Source organism: Sapajus apella, unplaced genomic scaffold, assembly GCF_009761245.1.
Source record: "Sapajus apella isolate SASKATOON/1434 unplaced genomic scaffold, GSC_monkey_1.0 scaffold54, whole genome shotgun sequence".
NCBI classification, from domain to species: Eukaryota; Metazoa; Chordata; class Mammalia; order Primates; family Cebidae; genus Sapajus; species Sapajus apella.
This window is the reverse complement of record NW_022436994.1, coordinates 4,603,554-4,610,066: the sequence shown is the minus strand read 5'-3', so window position 1 is coordinate 4,610,066 and position 6,513 is coordinate 4,603,554. Positions and strand designations below refer to the sequence as shown.

General features: G+C 43.4%; 1 pseudogene; it reads right to left on the bottom strand.

Moving 5' to 3' along the window:
• Positions 1 to 5,469: 5,469 nt before the first annotated feature.
• LOC116527459 lies at positions 5,470 to 6,191 on the bottom strand (annotated as a pseudogene).
• Positions 6,192 to 6,513: the final 322 nt, after the last annotated feature.

Below are 6,513 nucleotides of genomic sequence, written 5' to 3'. Positions count from 1 at the left end.
GAGTGTAAGTTTCAGAAGAGCAGCGACCTTGCTTGTCTCCGTTTTGCTTTCTGAGCAATTGCTAGAACAGAGCAGACCTCTACCCAATATTCGTTGAATGAATGAACAGTTTCCTCTATCATGGCCTTGAGGAGGAGACATCCCAAATCCAGGACACCTCTATTATCAGGATGCTGGTCTCTAATTCATGGGGACATTTTCCTTGCTTTTGACAATTCATATGCATTCATTTTTGCTTAAATTTCTGTTTTAAATATTGGAGGGAAAATGTGTTGAGACTTATTTAGTTATTTTTCACTTATTTCAAAGAGTTTAAGATTTTACTTCACTTTACAGTGCTATGAGTTTATTGCCTTTCTGGAGTTTTTATTCTCCCAGTCATATTACAAAATGACTCAGGGTCTGGAAAAATTCAAACTGAGCGACTGTCCTGAGCCTCATGTCTTGGGACGCGTCCTATTTACTCAGTGGGTGGGCTTTGCAGAGCTGCCTGGGTTTGAAGGATACCTCACCACTGCGGCCCCTGGAGATCAAAGTAGTCTGTGCTCACTGTAGAGTAACCCTCAGCAAAGAAGGGTCCGATGCAAATGCCTAGCCTTCTCACCCACGTCCCCTTCCCTGCCCTGGGCTAATCCAGACAACAGTTTCTTTTGCGTCCTCGTAGGTGGACGCAATTCAATCTCTCCAGGTGGCAGTGTCTTTATCCATACCAGGGCTCAACAAACGTTTTCTACAAGGGGCTAGTTAGTAAATATTTCAGGCTTTGCAAGCCGTATCATCACACTCCCTGGTGCGAAAGCAGTCATAGACCATATGTAAACAAATGGGCAAGACTGTGTTTATAAAACTTAAATTATGAATATCAAAGTTTGAATGAGGTATAATTTTCACGTGTCACACGTAGTCATCACTTGATCTATTTTTCAACCATTTAGTCACCTAACAACTGTTCTAAGCTCATGGCCCCTGTGAAATCAGGTGGTGGACATGTTAGGCTGAGACCCCTGCCCTACGAGGTGGGTATACGAGGTGGGTAAAAGGCATAATATTGTGAGAATTCAGGAGTGTGAGCTTTAACTAACATTACACGGCATACCACGTGAGAGTCATTCAGTGGTTGGTATTCACTGATCTCCATTAGAGCAGAAAACAGGTGCTTTTGGTGAGTGAAAGCAGGAGGCTGAGGGCCCACGGCACTTTTCTCGTGGGTGATTGGGGTCTGTGCCCGACACGTAAGGCAGCAAGCCATTCCTCCTCACCCCTGAGTCACTCTGCTGAGGGAATGAAGTTGGCACTGCTTTTCATACTTCCCTCTCCTACATTTTATTTCCCTTTGGTTGGTTCTTTCTCTCTCAATTCTCTTTTCTGAGCTGCCTGCATTTCTCTTCTGGAAATTGCCAGTATTGTGAGGCCTGGGTATTAGGGATTAGGAACACTTGCAATTTGAAAGCCTGTCTCTTAGGGAAGTGTATGCAAAGGGAATGTGTGGAGGGGAACCCCTGTGAGCTGTGCAGACCAGAACAGGTTTTTCTCCTAAGGTAAGTGTGTTCAGCAGGAAAAACAGTATTAACACTGCGCAGATATAAACTCTTCCTTGAAAGTTTGTTATGTAGATTTCAAGATGGCAGATTACAGGCTTTAGAACCAAACCAGATCGCACACTCAGAATCACGTGACTATAGATGGTCACTAAACCTCTCAGATTCGGAGGCCTCATCCATAAAATTAGCATGGTAATCATAATAGTAGATACCTCATAATGTTATTGTTAAGACTTTTAAAAGTTAATATAGGCATAGCCCTTAAATCAGTGCCTAGTATGGAACAGGTAATCACTGTTAATTTCTCAAGTAAACTTTTAAATTTTGGAATAATCTTAGATTTAGAGAAAAGTTGTAAAGATAATACAGGGAGTTTCCCTATACTGTCCAGCCAGTTTCCTGCAATTGTTAACGTCTTACATAACCGCAGCATGTTTGTCACGGCTATGAAGTCAGCACGGGCACAATACTACTAACTAAACTCCAGACTTTTTTTGTATTTCACCACTTTATTTCACTCATGCCTTTTTTCTGTTCCAGGGTTCTACCCGGGGTCCCACAGTACATTTAGACTTCATGTCTCTTTAATCTCCTCCCATCTGTGACCGTTTCCGGGACTTTGTTTCTGTTTTAAGACCATCAACCTTTGGAGGAGTGCTGATCGGGCATTCTGGATGATGTGCATCACTCTGAGTCCACCCGATGTTGTCTGTGATTGATCAGGGTTATGTTTTGGGGGGTGAGCGCCACAGGAGTGAAGTGCCCTTCTCATTGCCTTACCTCGAGAGCACATGACCTCACCATGACTCATCTCTGGTGATGTTAACCTTAAGCCCGTGGTTGTGGTGGCGTCCGCCAGATTACTCCATCGTGAAGTTGCTATTTTTCGCTTTCCATACCCTTCTAGAGGAAGTGAGTCACCAGGTCCAGTCCACACTCACTAGGATAACAATGAAGCCCCACCTCCTGGAGAAGTGGCTGCATCGATGCTCTGCTGTATTACTTGTGGTACTTCCATGAGAAAGATTTGCCTCTTCTTCCCTACATATTTGCTTGTTCACTCTTGTACTTATACTGGCACAGACTCATGGATTGTCCCAGCTTTGGCATGAGTGCTCTTTCAGGGTAACTCCTATGTCCTTTTGATATGTTCCTATTTTTTAAAGCATGTCCTCTATCATAACATCCCCATCATAAGTTGATGCTACAGGATGCTTCAGGCTGATCTGGAATTTCCCCTAATTCAGTTCAGCCATAGCATTGTATGAGGATGCGTGACACAGGGGACTTTGATTGTTTGGTCTGCCCAGGATCCCCCTTCCCTGGAAGAACTCATCTTACCATTCCTTGTGGTCCTAGGATGTCCGTCAGCATACCACCCCCAGTTGGCCACAGGGGTGGGACTGATGCAAAGGATATGTGTTTCCATAAGGCCAGGAGGGCCTCCCTTGAGTTGGCTATCTTTCCCACTTCATGGCAGTTATGGGAGGCTGCTGGTGGCCATCTTCCCCACTTCATGGGAGAACTTGTCTTCAGAAGAAGCCAATACAATGGGAGGCAGAGCTGACCTTGAGAGAGATAGAGCCTCACCCTTGACTGTACCTCCCATCCAGCTCTGCCTGACACTCTTCAGTGTTCCACCTACATGGGCCAAGACACTCCAATTGCTTTTTAAGCTCACCGTGCATATGAGTATATGAAGTGCTTAGTGTGAGGACCACATCCTTCAGCCAGTCCGGCCCTTCATAGAATTTACACCCCACCTACTTCGATGGACACCACAACAGAACTGTCAAACTTGACCAGGATACACACATTATGCTGATTAAAACAAATCAAACTTCAAATGCACTTCAGGAGACTACTTTTTAGAATCTAGTTATCACCCTTTGTTTATGCATTGTGCAAAATGACACAGATTTTTAATGAATTTTTGCACAAATCTTTACAGATGCTCCTCAACTTACAGTGTAGCTACTTCCCAGTAAACCCATCATAAGTTGTAAATATTGTGAGGTGAAAATGCACTTAATACACCTAACCTACCAAACATCGTAGCTTAGATTAAAACGTGCTCAGAACACTTACATTAGCCTATACCTGGGCAAAATCATCTAACCCGAAGCCATTACAAAAAGTATAAAATATCTTATGTGATTTATTCAGACTGTACTGAAAGTGAAATAAGAATGACTGTGTAAGTACTCAAAGTACAGTTTCTACTAAATGTGTATTGCTTTTGCACCATTATAAAGTTGAACAACCTTAAGTTGAAACATCCTAAGCTTGGGATCATTTGCATATCACTTTAATTAGGTGAAAACAATACTACAACCTAATGACTGTAAAGATATAGTGGAACAGCTACATTTATATGTTACAGGTAATAGAGTGAAAGGTTATACAAAGGTTATACAAATCTACATCTATAAAATTATGGAATTTTTGACCCAATAATCTCACTTGGGGATATAACCTAAGGAATTAAAAAAATATTTTTAAAGACAGAGTCATAAGTTTAAAATTTTTTTTTGCAGTTTGATTATTTAATAGAGAAATATGGGAAACATTCCAGGTGTTCCACAATGGGGTCTTCGTTTTTTTTTTAAAGTGAAACCTTAACTCTTTGAAACATTATATAAATTTTTTAAATTGCAAACATCAAGATACTCAAGCAAGATAACAGTGTTTAATATGGAGGCTGCATTAGTTGGGACAGGTTAAGTTATTGTGCCTTAGAAGAAGAAGAGCCCCCAGGAGTGTGTGGACAGAGAAAGGGATGTGAGGACGTAGTGAGAAGGCAGCCGTCTGTAAGCCAGGAAGAGAGCCCTCACCAGAAATGACCCTGCCTGTACCTTGTTGTCTTGGACTTCCAGCCTTCAGAACTGTGAGGAAATAAATTTCTGTTGTTTAAGGCACACACAGTGTGTGATATATTCTATTCTGGAAGCCTGAGTTGACTAATACAGAGGCAGAGAGGTACAAGCCTAGCACACCCCTGGAAGTGAAAAATACTGGAAATAATTGATGATCGGCAGTGATGTCTACCCTGTCTCTACTAAAAATACAAAAAATTAGCTGGGCATGGTGGTGCGTGCCTGTAATCCCAGCGACTCAGGAGGCTGAGGCAGGAGAATTGCCTGAACCCGGGAGGCGGAGGTTGCGGTGAGCCGAGATCGCGCCATTGCACTCCAGCCTGGGTAACAAGAGCGAAACTCCGTCTCAAAAAAAAAACAACAACAACAACAACAAAGAAACAGAATAGCAGAAGACATCCTTGGTGGCTTACTAGCCGTATAATATACTTTCATTTCTCCCTGGCCTTTAATACTATGTCTTGTAAATTATTTTATTGAGATACAATTCACACACTATAAAATTCACCCTTATCAAGTGTACACTGCAGTTAATTTTTTAGTGTATTCACAAAGTTATGCAATCCTAACCACTGTCTAGGTTCACAACATTTTTATCACTCCAAAAAGAAAAGCCATTAACAGTCACTCCCCACTTGCCTCTCCTCCCAGCCCATGGAACTTGTCTACTTTCAGGCTCCATGGGTCTGCCCATTCTGGACATCTCACGTAATTGAAACCATACAACCTCTCTGCTCTGTCTCATCAAATTATGGAGTCTTCTGGCACGTGGGTTCCTCCCTCTGCACTGTCACCTGGAAACTCTTTCAAGATGGGGGCAACGTCAGGACTCTCCTGGTTTGCTTCCTGCCTCATGATGATCACTGTCCTCCATCAGGAAGTGTCTAGTAGCTTGAAAACTGTTTTCTTTTTCTTTCTTTTCTTTTTTTTTTTTTTTAACTTTTTTTAATTGGTGTTGTTACTATTTTCATCAAGAGGATAAATGTGATACCTGTTACTTTACTTTGGCCCAAAGTGGAACCCTGCATTGCATTTACACTTTTTTTTTTTTGAACAGAACAATAAAAACCTTTATTACATGGGTGAAGACAGAAAACAAGGATTTATTTGCCTTTCCAGGCCTTGATTTTCCTAAGATAGGACTCCAACTCTTTGCCCTCTAGCACATAGCCATCTGCTGGGCCACACTAAGGGATGCATGCAAGAAGCTCGCACTGCTGGAACTGCTCCTCCAGGAGACTGCTGATTTTGGCATTCTTTTTCCTGGCGTCGTATTTCTTCTGAAATCTTTTTAGATCTTTTTTGTTTAAAATCTCTTCTTCCTCAGGAGTCAGCTTGGCTCCCTTCTTGCGGCCCAGGGGCGGCGCATAGTGGGGCTCGTACCTCTGTCGGTAAGGCGTGCTGTCGATGAGCACGATGCAATTCTTCACCAGGGTCTTGGTACGGACCAGCTTGTTATTAGACGCATTACAGACAACATCGATGATCCCTGTTTTGCGAGTACAGCACTCTGAGCCCCAGGAGAAACTCCCCACGTCCAGCCTCAGGGTACCGTATTTCTTGTTACCACCCCGCACACGGACTGTGTGGATGCGGCGGGGGCCCCAACTCATACTTCCGCTTCTTGTGGCAGGGCTTTCTCTTGCCCCCCCGTCTTGCGGTGCTTGCACCAGTTGTCCCAAGAGATGCCCATCGCTCGGCGCTGGCTGGAAAGAGAAACCGCGCAGATTCACGGTCCGGTTTATAAAACGCTGCCGTGCCCCCACCTTTACGTTGTTTCCTGCATTTACACTCTTTACATATTGTGCTTTCACATAAGATTCTGTTTGAATAGTGTGTTCTGCAGGTCGACTACAAAGTGTGAACATTTCTTTTTTTTTTTTTTTTTAGATGGGGTCTCACTCTTGTTGCCCAGGCTGGAGTGCAGGGGTAATCTTGGCCCACTGCGACCTCTGCCTCCCGGGTTCGAGCGATTCTCCTGTCTCAGCTTCCTGAGCTGGGATTATAGGCGTGTGCCACCTCACCCAGCTAATTTTGTATTTTCAGTAGAGACGGAGTTTCACCATGTTTGTCAGGCTGGTCTCAAACTTCTGACC